Below are 20,328 nucleotides of genomic sequence, written 5' to 3' on the forward strand. Positions count from 1 at the left end.
TCCGGAAATAGTCGAATGTTTCTGTCACTATTTCCCATAGTCGGGAAAAGTCAATCTTGGCTCAAAATTTGTGGCGGGTATGGGGCAGATTGTGAATAGCCGGGAATGTGTATTTGCGGCGAAAATAGACTATTTGCGGAGAGAATTCGTCGCTGGAAATAGCCTTATTTGTTGTAGTGAAGGCTCTAGATTTATACTGCATGATGATGAATCTTATAAAGATAATTTTATAAAAACTGTAATTTCATATGATACGTCAGATCTATTTTATATTAAAAATATTTTACAGTATAGTGTACCTACCATATCAATTCACGTGATTTTATAAACTTTATTTTATAAAATTTCCTTGTAAACTAGATATTTCTTGTAATTAGTTAAAAAGCACATATATAAACAAAATAACAACAAAAATTCTATGTGCATGAGTATTTTTGCATACTTTTTACGTATTTCATTAATATGATTGATTGTGTCATTTTTTATTTGAAACATTTGACGGAAATAATTCACTTTCACTATCCCAAATTTTTATTGAAATACTAAAGAATAACAGAATAGTTAAGGTCCGTATTTTATAAAGTTATAATATAATCATTTATAAGATACATGAGATCATCTTATTATTTTAAAGGATTTTTTGAGACACTACATATCTATAAGAATTAATTTCTTAACGCTAGAATAAAAATTAAATGATAGATATAATTAAAAGTAGTCTAGTTTTAGAATTTTGGAATAAATGTCAGGATTATTAGGTTCTTCGATCATGTTATATGACGATGAAATCAATATCTATTACTACATATTTGCATCAAGATCATGATGATGCCCATAATCAGGGTTGTACTCCAAAAAATCAATTGAGGGGCAAAATTATGACAATAATCTTTTGGGGGGACAAACTTAACTTTTTTTAAATATTGAAGGAAGGGAGCCCCGCGTGGCCTCCCGTGAGGTGGTGGCGGGGGGAGACCACATATGCGTAATAAATATTGAAAACTAAGATCTCAAATTACAAAAACGCGAAACCTCATTTCTGATTAATTTCCAATAAACCCCCATTATAATTATTGAAATGAGAAGAGTAAAAGCATTAATCTCATTTATCTTTTTTAAGAAAAATGATATTTATAGCTATAATTGTATAAAACTTGTATAAATATAAAACTAATATTTTTATTAATATATAATTTTTTTTCAAAAAAGATTGCACCAAATTTTCATACACTAAAACCGTAAATAACTTACTTTTTTTAACTGTTTTTACATGATCGGTAGTAATGTCATGTTGAGCGGTTTAAAAGCAATTGCAAATTATGATTTTCTCTACGGCAAAGGGATTGGTTACCGAAGCCATGGATTAATAATTAACACCAAGTAGTTGTTGTAGTACACGTGAATATATATATATATATATATATATATAAATTAATATAGTTTCATAAAATTCGTTAAATTTACTTTATAATAAAAGTAAATTTATAATCTGATGTATCACATTAAGACACATCAATTTATAAATTTATTTTTATATAATCCATTTGTGAATAAAGTATTTTCTTTTATAAATATATGTATATATTAAAGTGATATATATATAGTGAAGGGAAAGTGTCATCGTTCATTTATCATAGAAATCAATACTAGAGTAATATTAGGAAACACTTTCCTTAGCTTACTTTATCTTTTTTCTGTAACAGAAGAAGGAATTTCTACAAAAATATTAAGAAAAAAAGTTCAATTTAAATTTCTATTCCTCCAATTTTAAAAGAAATTAATGCTTTAAAAGAAGTTTCATTGGTTAAAAACTTAATATTTTAAATAAAAAAAGATTAAAAGGAAAGAAAAACAAATAAATTTCTTAAAAGAAGAATTAAAATATAAAAGAATTGAAGAACAATTAAAAGATTTATTATTAATTAAAAAAATTATAATTTTAAAATTATAATTGAAAAACAAGTGTGTTTGAACTTACCTGTGACGCCCCCAAATTCCATTTGGGATCGAACGGAAATTTGAAGCGTCGAGACATGCAACACAAGGTTACCTGCCCCCATTCATGACATATAAGATGCAATGTTCCTAACATGCATCTAACAAATTGCAATATTTGCAGCGGATAATTTTTTTTTTCTTTAGCAATACTATGCACCAAATTGAAAATATCTCAAATGCTTAAAACATACTCCATACATAAAAACCTATTGAACAACTAAAATCACAACACTAGTCCAAAATAGTTATGATCCAAAAGTACTGGAGATGCAACTCCATCGTACAAGTAGTAATTTAACTACTATATTAACATTAACGACGCACCGTCGTTCAATCGACTGTGTCTAGTTGGTCAGCTCCTGATCCTCCTTCAGGTCCTGTAACAAGATCTACCATTCGAGGGGAATGGTAGTTGGGACTACCACAGTGAGATTTGATTTCAAATCTCAGCAAGTTAACAAAAAACTTCAACACATGCTAATGATGCATGGATGACAGTAAAAGTATAAATGTATAATCAAATTCATAAATAATTAAAGCATAATTTAGCGTACAACATAGCATAATTGACATAACTTAAATTGAAACATGAACTGAACTTGACTTGACATGAACTTGATCTGAAACTTGACTTAGTATGAACTTACTCTGAAACTTGAATTAACATGAAAAATACATACTCCACAGTTGTTGTGGCCCCATGTATTCTACGTGTAAATACATACTCCACAGTTGTTGTGGCCCCATGTATTCTACGTGTAAATACATACTCCACAGTTGTTGTGGCCCCATGTATTCTACACATCACAATGCTGTTAAATACATACTCCACAGTTGTTGTGGCCCCATGTATTCTACACAAACTGAATGTACTCAAGATGAAACGTGACTAGAAAACTAAAGGACTGGAGCCCTTACCTCAAGATATTTCTTTTTATCCAATAATATCTACAGTTTTGAACAGACGTTTTGTCCGAAAATATGAAAAAATGTTATTGCGCCATAAGACTTTAAATAACCCTCCGAGTCTAATGGCATAAATCATAATACATTTTGACACTTCTAACTATCTCCAATAATCAAAAATACACTTCTGATACCATAGTAAATAATAACATTAACTATGTAGTTAGACAAAAACCTATACGATTAATGGATTCGTGAAAACTTATAGGTTTTTTACGAGATTCCTAAAGTTAATAGAAATTTCACAATTGAATTTCTAGCGGGCTGTTACAATCTCCCCTCCTAAAAAAAAGATTTCGTCCTCGAAATCGAAGTAAGTAAGAAATAACAATTCAAAAGTTAAGGAAACACATATACTTTATTGATATTCGAATAACGAAGTACAACGTCTGATATTGTCAGTCCCGTACAAGTGAACCACAAAGTATCAATTAAGCAAAAGTCCAAAACAACTCTGCAAGACTGAATTTAGATGTCAAACAACTGGGGGTACTTGGCTCGCATATCAACTTCCTTCTCCCAAGTCGCCTCTTGAATATTATGATTTTGCCAAAGTACTTTGACCAATGGGATCTTACGGTTCCGCAACTCTTTATCTTTCCAGTCAAGAATTTGCATTGGCTTCTCTTCATAGGTCAAGTTGGGTTGTAAAGGTATGCTATCGGGATCCACTATCATTGGTGTCTGATTCCCAAAACTCTTTTTCAAAGAAGACACGTGGAAAACATTATGAATTCCATGGAACTCAGTTGGCAATTCCAAACGATATGCAACTACTCCCACTTTCTCCACTATCTCATAGGGTCCCACATATCTCGGACTTAACTTGTTTTTCACTCCGAAACGACTTACTCCTCTCATAGGAGATACCTTCACATAGACCCAATCTCCAACTTTAAAATCTATGCTCCTCCTTCAATTATCAGCGTAGCTCTTCTGTCGACTCTGTGCTGTTTTCATCCTTTCTTTAATCAAGTATACTTGGTCCTTAATCTCTTGTAAGACTTCTGGTCCAACTACTTTGCTTTCCCCTACTTCATCCCAATACAGAGGTGATCTACACTTTCTGCCATACAAGGTTTCATATGGTACCATTTGAATAGTGGCCTGGAAACTATTGTTATAAGCAAATTCTATCAAAGGTAATTGTTTCTCCCAATTCCCTTCGTAATCCAAAACACAGGCTCTTAGCATATCTTCCAAAGTTTGAATCGTCCTTTCTGTCTGTCCATCTGTTTGTGGGTGGTATGCACTACTAAACCTCAGACTAGAGCCCATCGATTCTTGTAAACTTTTCCAGAAGCGTGACGTAAAACGAGGGTCTCTATCTGATACGATCGTCTTAGGCACTCCATGCAATCTGACTATCTCTGCTATATAAATTCTCGTCAATCTTTCTAGAGAATCTGTATTCTTAATGGGTATGAAGTGAGCACTTTTTGTCAGACGATCAACTATTACCCAGATAGTTTTATTTCCGGCTGAGGTCCTTGGAAAACCTACTATAAAATCCATGGAAATATCCTCCCATTTCCATTCTGGGATTGGCAATGACTGCAATTTACCGGCTGGCTTTTGGTGCTCTGCTTTTACTAATCTACAGACAGAACATTTGTTCACAAATTCTGCTACGTCCTTCTTCATTCCTTCCCACCAAAAAGACTGTTTCAAATCCTGATACATTTTTGTACTACCAGGATGAGCAGTGTAAGGTGTGTTATGAGCTTCCTTTAGTACTTTTTCCTTTAACTCTTCATCTGCTGGAATGACTCTTCGGTCCTTGTAATACAGAGTCCCATCCTCTCTGAGACTAAAGTCCACTGGTCCTTTTGACTTTTCGATCTTTTTTACAACTTCCGCAAGTTTACTGTCATTCTTTTGACGGTCTTTCAGTTCTTCCCAGTCCAATGGAATGAATTCTTGGATTGTAGTCAACATGGTTTCCTGACTACGGTTTCTAATCAACAATTTTCTCATACTACATAAGAGGGAATTTACTTCTGATGAAGGAACTGATGAAGCTTCTTGTCTGCTCTTGCGGCTTAAAGCATCAGCTACCACGTTGGCCTTTCCAGGATGATACTTGATGTCGCACTGATAGTCGCTGATTAATTCCAGCCATCTTCTTTGCCTCATATTAAGATTCTTCTGCTCAAACAGGTACTTTAGGCTTTTGTGATCTGTGAAGACTTCACACTTCTCGCCATACAAATAATGTCTCCAAATCTTAAGAGCAAAAACTACTGCAGCTAATTCCAAATCATGAGTAGGATAATTCTGTTCGTGATTCTTCAGTTGTCGTGAAGCATAAGCAACCACTTTCCCTTCTTGCATTAGCACACATCCGAGTCCTGCCTTAGATGCATCGCTATATACTACAAAAGATTTAAGAGGTTCCGGCAGTGTAAGTACCGGTGCGGTGGTTAGTCTTTTCTTCAACTCAAGAAAACTTGTTTCGCACTTATCATTCCAAGTAAATTTCACATTTTTCTTAGTCAGGGCGGTGAGTGGTCCAGACAAACGGGAGAATCCTTCCACAAATCTCCTATAGTAACCAGCCAGTCCTAAGAAACTTCGGATCTCATGCACACTGGTCGGTCTCTGCCAGTTCGTTACAGCTTCAATCTTGCTAGGGTCTACTGCTACTCCTCTACTAGAGATCACATGACCTAGAAATTTTACTTCTTCCAGCCAGAACTCACACTTACTAAGTTTGGCATAAAGTTTCTGATCCTTAAGTATAGTTAAAGCCATGCTTAGATGATGTCTGTGTTCCTCCTTGTTCTTAGAGTAGATTAAGATGTCATCAATGAATACGACAACAAAATTATCCAAATAAGGTCTGAATATTTTGTTCATCATGTCCATGAATGCGGCTGGAGCATTGGTTAACCCAAAAGGCATCACTAAAAACTCGAAGTGGCCATACCTTGTCCTAAAGGCAGTTTTCAGCACATCTTGATCCTTGACTTTTAGCTGATGATACCCGGATCTCAGGTCAATCTTTGAAAACACTGCTGCTCCTTGCAACTGATCCAACAAATCATCGATTCTGGGTAATGAGTATCTATTCTTAATCGTCACCTTATTCAACTCTCTATAGTCTATACACATCCTCATAGATCCATTTTTTTTTTTCACAAATAACACAGGTGCTCCCCACGGCGAAGAACTAGGGCGGATAAAACCCTTCTCCAAGAGTTCTTCCAATTGTAGCTTGAGCTCCTTCAACTCGGTAGGGGCCATACGATATGGCGCCTTGTGAGTCGGAGTTGTTGCCGGCTCCAACTCTATTTGGAATTCTACTTCTCTATCTGGTGGTAAACCAAGTAACTCATCAACGAAAACTTCAGGAAAGTCTTCAACCACAGGTATCCCTTGGATTCCTATAGTTTTGGTTGTCTCCTTTACAGTTATCAATAGAAACGCTGAGGCTCCATCATCGATACACTTCCTAGCTTGCAACGCCGAGATCAAAGGTGGGGTGGCCTTAACTGATGTTCCTGCATAACTCATCCTGTCTTCAGTTGGAGGTTCAAACACAACCTCTCGTTTCCGACAGTCTATCTTAGCGTAGTGCTTGAAAAGCCAGTCCATCCCCAAAATCAGGTCGAATTCCATCTGACCGAATACTAACAAGTTAGCCTTCAGTGTCCTTCCTTCTAGCTCTAACGGACAATCATTAACTAAACGGGTACAAGATACTGTATTCCCATCGGGAATTAATACTACAACCCGTCGTGGTAATAGTTCAGTCTGCAAACTACAAATTCGTGCAAACGCTGCAGACACAAAGGACTGCGACGCACCTGAATCGAATAGTGCACAAGCCGAGAACCTAAACAAATTAACCCTTCCTAAAAAAATATATATATACACCAATATTAATACTAATTCTAACACATTCATAATACCTGCAACATCATAAATACTAAAAGGAAAGAAAAAAATATAAAATAAAATAAAAAAAATACCAGTCATGACGCCAGCTTCATCAGTTTCAGGTGCGTCAACATCAAAATCACCGGGTGTTACTGCATACACTCGTGCCGGGATGTGGGGCCTTGGCTTGCGATCACCAGCTCCACTACCTTGTTTGGCGTTAGGACAATCTCTAATCATATGTCCTGGTTTTCCACATCGGTAACAGACTCCATATCCCTTGTAACATTCTCCAGAATGAAGCTTACCACACTTAGGGCATGGTGAATAAAAGGACGGCTTCTGTCCTCCAATCATTATTCCCTTGCCTTTCTCCAGACTAGAAAAATGCCTCTTTTTCTCAGCACTACTGCTTGTAGTAAATGGCATGGCCCTCTTTCGATCTGTCATGTTCTGGATCGCCAATTCCTTCTGCTCAGCCTCTGCTATTGTCACTACATTTACCAACTCTTGGTAATTCTCTATTCTAAGGCAAGCTACTTGACTTCGGATTCTAGGCAGAAGTCCTGCTTGAAACTTTTGTGCCTGCATCTTTTGAGTTGAAATCAAGTGTGGTGCAAACCTTCCCAATGCCATGAATTTAGCAGCATACTGCTCTACAGTCAAACTACCTTGTTTTAAGGACGCAAATTCCAAGGCTTTCAATTGTTTGACAGAGTCTGGGAAGAATCTATTGTCAAACTCTTCCTTGAACCTCTCCTAAGACAATGCAGTCATACTACCTAGTTCCCTAACTAGAAGTTGCCTACGTGTATCCCACCATATTCCAGCTTCTCCTTGGAATAGGTATCCAGCATATACAACCTTTTGGTCCTCAAGACATCCACAAATCTCGTACGTTCTCTCGAGATCTATAATCCATTTCTCGGCTCTCAGTGGTCCTTCATTACCAAAAAAATTTGGGTAACGGTAAAGCATAAACTTCTCATATGGACAACCCCTAACTTCGGGTCTAGGTGCATTCACTTGTTGCTGTTGCTGATGTCTAAGCACGTCAGTCAGCATATGCACAGCTTCAGCTAATCCTCCATCCATCGGGGAATCATGATTCTCCTGATTGATACCACCTTCAGGGTTTTGAGGTATTCTACCATGAGTCATTTGTCTCTTCCTGTAACACACGAGTATACATATTACAATCATATAATACCTCTCATACCTTTAAGAAATTCAAGCCTAATGACAACTAAATTTCAAACCTAATATTTGGTGCATTTCCTAAGGACATGTGGATTTACTGCCCAGAGGCGTATTGCTCTGATACCACCCTGTGACGCCCCCAAATTCCATTTGGGATCGAACGGAAATTTGAAACGTCGAGACATGCAACACAAGGTTACCTGCACCCGTTCATGACATATAAGATGCAATGTTCCTAACATGCATCTAACAAATTGCAATATTCGCAGCGGATAATTTTTTTTTTCTTTAGCAATACTATGCACCAAATTGAAAATATCCCAAATGCTTAAAACATATTCCATACATAAAAACCTATTGAACAACTAAAATCACAACACTAGTCCAAAATAGTTATGATCCAAAAGTACTGGAGATGCAACTCCATCGTACAAGTAGTAATTTAACTACTATATTAACATTAACGACGCACCGTCGTTCAATCGACTGTGTCTAGTTGGTCAGCTCCTGATCCTCCTTCAGGTCCTGTAACAAGATCTACCATTCGAGGGGAATGGTAGTTGGGACTACCACAGTGAGTTAACAAAAAACTTCCACACATGCTAATGATGCATGGATGACAGTAAAAGCATAAATGTATAATCAAATTCATAAATAATTAAAGCATAATTTAGCGTACAACATAGCATAATTGACATAACTTAAATTGAAACATGAACTGAACTTGACTTGACATGAACTTGATCTGAAACTTGACTTAGTATGAACTTACTCTGAAACTTGAATTAACATGAAAAATACATACTCCACAGTTGTTGTGGCCCCATGTATTCTACGCAAACTTGACTTAATATGAAAAATACATACTCCACAGTTGTTGTCGCCCCATGTATTCTACGTGTAAATACATATTCCACAGTTGTTGTGGCCCCATGTATTCTACACATCACAATGCTGTTAAATACATACTCCACAGTTGTTGTGGCCCCATGTATTCTACACAAACTGAATGTACTCAAGATGAAACGTGACTAGAAAACTAAAGGACTGGAGCCCTGACGTAACATAACTTGATTTGAACATAACTTGAAATACATGACCAACTTGAGATAGAAACATTTCGTAACATGGCATAACATATAATAGACAACATATTTAACAAGACATACTTGTAATGTACAGTAATACATGACAGAATATATTATGTAACAGATAAAAATTGATGACAGAATAAATTCTGTATAATAGATAATTACGTGATAACTTGGCATGGCATGACATATATGATAACATACATACATACACTATAGTTCCTTTACTTAGCACACATACACAGTAGACTGCTAGCAAGTTAAAAGCTAACTTACCTCGATCTCCGCATTTCTTATAAAACTTCAAGTGCGATCACGAGGAACTGTAATTAGTGATTCTAAAAGTTAGAACTAAATCACTAATAATTTGAAATATGGAAAATACTAACTTAAAGAGTAAAATTTTCATTTTACTCTCTACATGTGGGAAAATGACCGTTTTACCCATAACTTAAGGATTTTGCATACTAACTCCAAAAGTTTTCAAAATTTACATTCCTCATGTAAATTTTGTCCTAAACTTAAATATCAACTCAGAAAAATTTAAAACAAAACACAACTATGAAGAACACACTATGGTCGAAACATCCATAGGCCATTTCCCTTTATTTTTGTTGCAATTCCTTCCAACTTCAAAACTCATGCTTAAACCAAAATTTTGCAACAAACATCTTCCAATCCTAAGTTCAAAACCATACTTAAAACATCCATTTAGAAAAAGCTAATAATCAACACCAAACTTTTTTTGTAAAAAAGATCCAAGCACTTGAATCACAAGTTTTGACCTTAAATCAAAACATCTCCAAGAATTTCAAAAATCAAATCTTACTTCTAACATATTCATAATATCATCCTAACATCAACCATGCTTTAAATCATCAAACTAAAGTCACCAAAATCACAAAATAACATTTGGAGTTTTTGGTTTTACACTTAGTCCAAAAACAGGAACTTTTTCCTCAACTACTTTTGATAAATCTCTTGATCTATGACTTATAAATATATGATCTTCAAACCAAACCATTACATGGTTTAAAAATATGTCCTAAAACATATACAAGCTTCTAATTCAAGATCACATGGTTAGAAATTAACCAAAACATAAATTTAGCCAAGAATATCCACACTTTGGCTTATCTGAATATCTCTTTGCATAAAATTTCATATCTTTGAAACTAACACCAAATATCTTCAAAATAATAATATAACATGTATATAAGATGTTTAGGATCCTCCAATAAAATTATCAAAGTCATTAGAATAGGTTTAGACCACCAAAGAGTTAAACTTTCTCAAAACAGAAACTGTTTTTCCTCTTCCAGTTTCTAAGTTTCTAAATCTAAGAACATCTTTCATCAAAACCTTTAATCATGCAAAAATCCTCAACCAATAGTCACATATACATGTTAACAATACTCCATAAAAATTTCGGACCAATATCTATCCATTAGCTTGGTCAAAAACTCCAAACTATAACATATTCTCCAGTTTATCTCCCAGAATGACCTTTCTATAGTTTACACAATATTTGACTGACCAAATGATCTTCAAATGGGGCAAATAAGATATCCATGTAAACTAGACTCAAAAAGGAACAACTTATATCAAGGAGACTTTATGATAAAACACTTACAACAGCTTCAAAATGGGCGTGCAAAAGATCTCCTAAAATCTGTCCGAGAGAGAGTGTTTGATAATCTTTTATTAGAAGGAGTAATTGAAGATAAGTTCATGGGTGCTGGCTGGACACATTTATGGACGAGATAAGGGAGGTGATAAGGCTGGAGTTGAGAGTTGAGTGTGGTTTTCTCCTACCCAAAATATCTATAAAAGATTATCTCATAATATTCTATCCAATAATATCTACAAAAATCAACTTAAGATATTTTTATCTAATAATATCTATAAAAATCAACTCAAAATATTTTTTACCCAATAATATTCACGAAAATTACCTCAAGATATTTCTTTTTATCCAATAATATCTACAGTTTTGAACAGACGTTTTGTTCAAAAATATGAAAAAATGTTATTACGCCATAAGACTTTAAATAACCCTCCGAGTCTAATGGCACAAATCATAATACATTTTGACACTTCTAACTATCTCCAATAATCAAAAATACACTTCTGATACCATAGTAAATAATAACACTAACTATGTAGTTAGACAAAAACCTATACGATTAATGGATTCGTGAAAACTTATGGGTTTTTCACAAGATTCCTAAAGTTAATAGGAATTTCACAATTGAATTTCTAGCGGGCTGTTACATTACCCAATACTTTTTGGAGTAGAAAACAAGGTATAGTTGAGTTACCTTATAAAAAAGATTTTTCAGAAAAGAATATCCCTACCAAAACTAGACCAATTCAAATTAATAATGAATTATTAGAATTTTATAAAAAATAAATAAATGAATTATTATCAAAATGATTAATTAGAAAAATTAAATCACCATGGAGTTATACTACCTTTTATGTCCAAAAATAGACAGAATTAGAAAGGAAAGTACTTCAATTAGTCATTAATTATAAACCATAAAATAAAATATTACAATGGATTAGATATCCTATTCCTAATAAAAAATACTTATTATCCCGTCTTTACGATGCTACTATATTCTCAAAATTTGACATGAAAAGTGAATTTTGGTAAATTCAAATTACTGAAAAGAGATAGATATAAAACAGTATATACGGTCCCATTTAGACATTGTGAATGGAATATTATATCATTTGAATTAAAAAATGCTCCTAGTGAACTTTAAAATATTATGAAAGAAATATTTACTCATTTTACTCACTTCTTAATTGTCTATATAGATGATGTATCGATACTTTCATCATATATTGAACAACATTGGAAACATCAAAATACTTTTGTCTAAATTATCTAACAAAATAGATTAATTGTTTCATCATCAAAAGTCAAAATATTTAAAAAAAAATAGATTTCTTTGTCAAGATATTTATCAAGAAACTATTACTCCAATTAGTAGAGCAATCGAATTTGCTGATAAATTCTCTAATATTATAAAAGTTAAACACCAATTACAAATATTTCTAGGAAGCCTAAACTATATTGCAGATTTTTATCAATCTCTCAGACCATAATGTAAACTATTATTCCAAAGATTAAAGAAGAATCCACCCACGTGGATAGAAAAACATACAAATATTATAAAACAAATAAAAGCTCATGTTAAGAAATTATCATATTTAGGACTTTCATCTCCTCATACTTTTAAAATTGTTTAAACAAATGCCTCTGAGATTGGTTATAAAGGAATTATAAAACAAAAATTATCAAATAATTCAGAACAAATTATTAAGTTTCATTCAAGATGTTGGAATTCTGCTCAAAATAATTACAGCATTATTAAAAAAGAAATTTTAGCTATTACACTATGTATTTCTAAATTTCAAGACTATTTATTAAATCAAAAGTTTTTACTTAGAATAGATTGTAAATCAGTCAATGAAGTTTTGATTAAAGATGTTAAAAGTCTGGCTACTAAACAAATATTTATTAAATGGTAAGCTATATTAAATGTTTTTTATTTGATATAGAACATATTAAAAGAGAATCTAACTCTCTTCCTGATTTCTTATCCCGAGAATTTTTATAGAGTAAAAACAAAAATCTTCATATGCCACCTTCTTCTCTTCATCCTTTACCTTGTCCTTCTGTAACTCCAAGACCTTATACAGTACTTGAAACATTACCACAAAATATTAAGTCTTCATATAATCCATTCTCACCATTATCATATCCAAAATTACCAACTTATTCAAAAACTGTTTCTCCTTCTTCCTCTACTCTTTCACAAATTATTAATCCACCACCATTATCTCAACATTCCTCAACTCCCATTATCATTAAAACTCATTGACATCCAGTTTTGCCTATTGAATCAGAAATTCAACACCTGACTGATCCCAAAAAATTATTAGGTATCTTTCTATTACTAGATTGGCATTACGTCCCCCAAAATATTAAGAAAACTCAAAACTTTTATGAATTTATATTTGTAGACACAAATTCTATAATTATTTTTGAAATTCCATGCTCTCTCCAAAATAACCATTTCCACATTCTTCTCCAGTTATTGCTTTCCACAAAATTATTATTAAACATGTCCTCACATTAGAACAGTGGGGAAAAATCACCTATTTAACTAGAAAATTGTCACAATCTTATGATTTACCTTATTTTGATTATTATGATTATTAACAATCATGGACAAAAATGTTCTTTAGACAAAATAAAAATTTGTGTCATTCTTGATTTCTTCATTTTGACAAATTACATTAAATTAAGACACTTCCATAATGGTTCCTATTATGGTGAAATTTCTTTGGACCAAAATATCTTCTTCCTCTTATTCCTCTCTAGGAAAGTCTTCAAATCTTTATATTACAAATGATTATCCACCCTCTTTATCGCCCTATTCTCCACTTCTTCTTTTCTTCTCTAAGATAAAATTAAATTGGATTATGAAGTGGGAATATGTCATTAAATTCCATCTCTGTCTCAACAATATTAAGTTATTGGGCTGCCAAGTTTCTATCAAATGGTGAGAAAAGTACAATTATGATCATGTTGTTAAAATGTTATAAAAAATTATCAAGGCTCCTTAGGTACTAGTCCAAATGAGTAGATTTCAAGCTCAATTAGCCTTCATTACAGCAAAAACGACCTGAAAAAATTAGCTGAAATAATGTCACAAGTCTCAGATAGTGACGATGAAGAAGATCGCCAAGGTAGATTATTTTCATTACAACAAGCAACAGCTCAGCATGCCTTTCCTTCCCAGCAGGTCTCTCATTCCTAACAGACCTCTCCTTCTCAAGACAATTCGTCCTATTATCCTTGACATTTGATGGATTCTCTGGATTCATTCAATCTGGAATTAACACATTACTACCCTCAAATTATGTGATTCTAGAAGATTATTGTCTCAATTGTTTAAGACAAACAACATTGTCCATTACAATATTAATTTCTAGAAGTTAAGATGTTCATCAAGATTATGTCAGAATTATCCTGTCGAGGAAAAAGACAAGCAAAGCCGCCCAGCTGCCTATTTATTGTTTAAGAATTATTTGAGTTATTGTTCATTTGTTGACAAAAATGTCGTAGATATTATCGTAAAATATTGTTTGTTACTATTTTGGTGTCTATATATAGATAGTTTGTAAGTAAGGAAGGCATTCAGAATTTTCAATAAAGCCTATTTTATCATATTCTATCTTTTATTTTATGCAAAGGGCAAATTCTACCACCTTTTACTATATTTGTTTTATTTCTTTATTTTATCAGGCTGGTTATATCATCTCTAATTATTAATTATTCTATATAAATTATATATATATATATATCCTGGTATAGGTTATTGGTATCAAAGCCATTGGCTATTATATATTATATTGATATTCTACTTCTGTTTTTTTGCATTTTTTGCTTTATTGTTATTCTGTGATTTTATATTTAAATTTCATAATGGAATACTATGCTCATTGTGACGCCCCCAAATTCCCTTTGGGATCGAATAGACATTTGAAACGTCGAGACATGCAACACAAGGTTACCTGCCCCCGTTCATGACATATAAGATGCAATGTTCCTAACATGCATCTAACATTATGCAATATTCGCAGCGGATAATTTTTTTTTTAGCAATACTATGCACCAAATTGAAAATATCCCAAATGCTTAAAACATATTTCATACATAAAGACCCATTGAACAACTAAGATCACAACACTAGTCCAAAATGGTTATGATCCAAAAAGTACTAGAGATGCAACTCCATCGTACAAGTAGTAATTTACGTTAACTACTATATTAACATTGACGTCGCACCGTCGCTTAGTCAACTGTGTCTAGTTGATCAGCTCCTGATTCTCCTTCAGGTCCTGTAACAAGATCTACCATTCGGGGGGAATGGTAGTTGGGACTGAGATTTGATTACAAATCTCAGTAAGTTAACAAAAAAACTTCCACACAAGCTAATGATGCATGGATGACAATAAAAGCATAAATGCATAATCAAATTCATAAATAATTAAAGCATAACTTGGCGTACAATATAGCATAATTGACATAACTTAAATTGAAACATGAACTGAACTTGACTTGACATGAACTTGATCTGAAACTTGACTTAGCATGAACTTGCTCTGAAACTTGAATTAACATGAACATGATATGAAACTTAACTTATCATGAACTTGTTCTGAAACTTGACTTATCATGAACTTGTTTTGAAACTTGACTTAACATGAAAAATACATACTCCACAGTTGTTGTGGCCCCATGTATTCTACACAAACTTGACTTAACATGAAAAATACATACTCCACAGTTGTTGTGGCCCCATGTATTCTACGAAAACTTATTCTTTAACTGCTTAAATACATACTCCACAGTTGTTGTGGCCCCATGTATTCTACGTGTCACAATTGCTGTGTCTCACGTAGTGTATGCATCACAATTACTGTGACCCCATACATAAGTAATCAAGATGAAACGTGACTAGAATACGAAATGACTGAAGCCCTGACGTAATATAACGTGACTTGAACATAACTTGAAATACATGACCAACTTGAGATAGAAACATTTCGTAACATGGCATAACATATAATAGACAACATATTTAACATAACATAATTGCAACAGTGAATATTATATTATTTGACATACATGTAATAGATGGCATACTTAGTATGACGTACTTGTAAGGTACAGTAATACATGACAGAATATATTATGTAACAGATAAAAATTGATGACAGAATAAATTCTGTATAATAGACAATTACGTGATAACTTGGCATGGCATGACATATATGATAACACACATACATACACCGTAGTTCCTTTACTTAGCACACATACATAGTAGACTGCTAGTAAGTTAAAAGCTAACTTACCTCGATCTCCGTGTTTATTATAAAACCTTAAGCGCGATCACGAGGAACTTGAATTAATGATTTTAAAAGTTAGCACTAAATCACTGATAAATTGAAATATGGAAAATACTAACTTAAAGAGTAAAATTTTTATTTTACTCTCTGCATGTAGGAAAATGACCGTTTTACCCATAACTTAAGGATTTTGCATACTAACTCCAAAAGTCACCAAAATTTACATGCCTCATGTAAATTTTATCCTTAATTCAAATATCAATTTAGAAAAATTTAAAACTAATCACAACTATTAAAACTCCATAGGGCCAAAATTCCCATATGCTATTTCTATTGATTTTTGTTTCCAACTTGTTTTGATCAACCTTTTGATCTATGACTTATAAATATGTGATCTTCAAACCAAACCATCACATGGTTTAAAAAGATATCCTAAAACATATATAAGCTTCTAATTCAAGATCACATGGTTAAAAATTAACCAAAACATAAATTTAGTCAAGAACATCCACACTTTGGCTTATCTGAATATCTCTTTGCATAAAATTTCATATCTTTCAAACTAACATCAAATATCTTCAAAATAATAATATAACATGTATATAAGGTGCTTAGAATCCTCCAATAAAATTATCAAAGTCATTGGAATAGGTTTAGACCACCAAAGAGTTAAACTTTCTCAAAACAGAAACTGTTTTTCCTCTTCCAGTTTCTAAGTTTCTAAATCTAAGAAACTCTTTCATCAAAACCTTTAATCATGCAAAAATCCTCAACCAATAGTCATATATACATGTTAACAATACTCCATAAACATTTCGGACCCATATCTATCCATTAGCTTGGTCAAAAACTCCAAACTATAACATATTCTCCAGTTTATCTCCTAGAATGACCTTTCTATAGTTTACATAATATTTGACTGACCAAATGATCTTAAAATGGGACAAATAAGATATCCTCATAAACTAGACTAAAAAGGAACAACTTATATGAAGGATAATTTATGATAAAATATTTACAAAAGCTTCAAAATGGGCATGCAAAAGAACTCTTAAAAGCTGTCCGAGAGAGAGTGTTTGATATTCTTTTAATGGAAAGTGTAAATGAAGATAATTTCGTGGGGAGGGGTAGCTGGAGATACTTATGGATGAGATATGGAAGAGATGAGGCTGGAGTGAGAGTTAAGTGTAAGACTCTCTTCCCCGAAGTGAGAGTTAAGTGTGAGACTCTCTTACCCGAAGTGAGAGTTAAGTGTAAGACTCTCTTACCCAATAATATCCACGAAATTAGCTTAAAATATTTTTATCCAATAATATCCACAAAATTAGTTTAAAATATTTTTATCCAATAATATCTACAAAAATTAGCTCAAGATATTTTTATCCAATAATATCTACAGTTTTGAGCAGACGTTCGTCCGAAAATATGAAAAATTGTTATTGCGCTATAAGACCTTAAATAACCCTCCGAGTCTAATGGCACAAACCATAATACATTTTGACACTTCTAACTATCTCCAATAATCAAAAACACACTTCTGATACCATAATGAGTAATAACATTAACTATGTAGTTAAACTAAAACTTATATGATTAATGGATTCGTGAAAGCTTATAGAGTCTTCACGAGGTTCCTAAAGTCAATAAAAATTCTACAATTGAATTTCTAGTGGGCTGTTACAGATACCATAGTAAATAATAACACTAACTATATAGTTAGACTAAAACCTATACGATTAATGGATTTGTGAAAACTTATGGGGTCTTCACAAGGTTCTTAAAATTAATAGAAATTTCACAATTAAATTTCTAGCGGGAAGTTACACTTATAATATTGGTTTTACTAATCTTCATGAATTAAGATGGGAAGAATATAATTTAAAACTTGAATTAAGTAACTTAATGGAAAGAATTAACCATCTAAAAAAAAAACAATCTTTAATGATATTAGATTATTGTTCATTGATGGAAAGATCTTATACATATCAAACTAGACAAGCTGCTATAGAAAAGATTAGAAGATTATTGCGATTTATTAAGAAAAGAAATTAAAAGTGTAAGATATCATCTGTGATGACCCGTTTTTACGTGTATTTTCACTGAAGGAGTTGTTTTTAATTTAATTAATATATTGGTTTATTTATTTTAAATTAATGTATTTTAATTGGTTTTTATTTATTTGATGTTGTGTTTAATTTATTTTAGTCGTTTTACGGTTTTTAAAATCGTTTTCGACGGATCGGTTTTTGGTTTCTAGAGTGAGAATTGGACCTCATTTCTTTTCTTTTCTCATTTTCTTTTTCCCTTTTTCCTTTTATTTTTCTTCTTTTCTTTCCTTTCTTTCTTTTTCTTCTTCTTTTCTTCCCCGGTTTCTCTCTCCCCGCGCGCTGCTTCTTCCATTTCTCCTTACTGTCGCCGGCCCTTTGACTGCCCAGTTCGCCGCCGTCCGGCCGCCGTGTCGTACACCACCCCCACCAAAATCTTCCCCTCCCACCAGTGATCATCCCCACCAATTTTCAGGGTCATCCGACCAGCCGTTAGCTACCACGCACGGCTGGAAGTCACGACACCAGCCATCTTTTCCCTCTCTGTCGCCGGTTGCTTTCTCAGCCCCGAACCGCCGCTTGCCGGTGGTGTGGCCTACACCACCCACCTAGTTTTCTTCCCCTTCCACCGGTGAACATCCCCACCAAGTTTCACCTCCATCCGAGCCACCGTTAGCCGCCACGAGCTCCTCCAAGCCACAGGGTTTTTGACCGTTTTTCGATGCTGTCGCTCCACCTATGGCCACCACCTCTTCACAGTTTTTTCCCTACCTCTTGCCGACCTAACCCACTCATTTCCAGCCTCGATCTGTTGCCGGAGCAGCTCCCACGAGTTCAACTTCGTTCAATCCCTTTTTGGCCTTCCTCCGCCATTTCTACCACCACCCACGGCCAAAACTCACTTCCTTTATCTTCATAAACATCTCAAGACCTTTCTCTATCAATTTCGTGTCTTGGTTTGTCTCCATTCGAAAGTGAGTAATTTATTACCCACGACCACAATGTAAATTATACTGTTACGTTGCTTTTCCTCCGCCGTTTGCAACGCCGCGAGATTTTGAAAAATACTTTATAGAACTGTAAGTATTTTCCAACCTCTTTTAGATTTAAATATATTTTGCTCTTACAATAAATATTTGTTGTTAGTTGGTTGATTCCGGACTGAGTCTGAGAAGCTCGGGAGTCGAATGGATTGAGGACGGAGTTGCTTGATTTGTTGATTTGTAATTGGTCGGTTGGTTTATGCCTTGTGGTTGCATTTACAAGGTGCATGAACGTGTATTTTATTTAAATTGAGAAAATCCTATTTTATTGGCGTAATGGATTTTCGGGTGCATGCGTCTCACGAGCCCAAGCCGGGATGGGTTATTATCTCAGTGGAATTCCTCTATTCACTCGGGAGCGTAATATACTGAGTGATGTCCCCTGGGTTGTCGTTGGGCGACAACGGGAGCGGGCGGGATGGTAACGCTCTACGTACCGACTCCGTGGCCCTTCGCTGGCGAGGGCTAGAGGATGCTTGGCTATGAACGCGCGGGGTGCGGAACTGGGTATCGCTTGTTTAGGTGTCATACGCGTGGTCGTTACCCGCGGTGTAGCACAAGAGCCAGGGTGTGCGGACGACCCCTAGGAGAGGTCATGGTGCATACGGTTTAATTGATTAATGGATTAAGTTAGATTTGAGCCAAATGAGTTTTTTGGCGTACGTGGAAAAATATGGTTTCATGGGTTTAGTACATTGGCATCCTTTCATGCATATTGTTTGAGTTTAATATGTTTTTTTATCATGTGGTGTTTGGATTTTACTTACCTGCGGCACCATTTTTGGTTCTGTAGATTTTGGTGTAGAGTTCGAGGAAGAGGAGGAGGCTGAGACTAAGGATGCGGCTCCGCCGGAGTATTGAGTGGAAGTTTATGTCTTGTTTTTGGCTTTGACCTATATTTGTGTTTTGTAATATTTTATTATGTATGTTTTGAACAGCTTTATATTAAACTAAGAAAAATTCTGGTACTTAGTTTATGACTTTGCTATCTGCTACGTGTTTCTTCGTGCACATTTATTGCTTATACACACACTTGGCACTTGTCGATAGGGTGGTGACCCATGATGTCACCATCCGGACGTCTCGATTTTTCCGTGGCCGTGCTTGGAGATTTGGGGGCATCACATCATCTAAGTATTCTAGCTTTGTTAAAAAAAATAAAAATAA

Source organism: Carya illinoinensis, chromosome 6 (assembly GCF_018687715.1).
Source record: "Carya illinoinensis cultivar Pawnee chromosome 6, C.illinoinensisPawnee_v1, whole genome shotgun sequence".
NCBI lineage: Eukaryota > Viridiplantae > Streptophyta > Magnoliopsida > Fagales > Juglandaceae > Carya > Carya illinoinensis.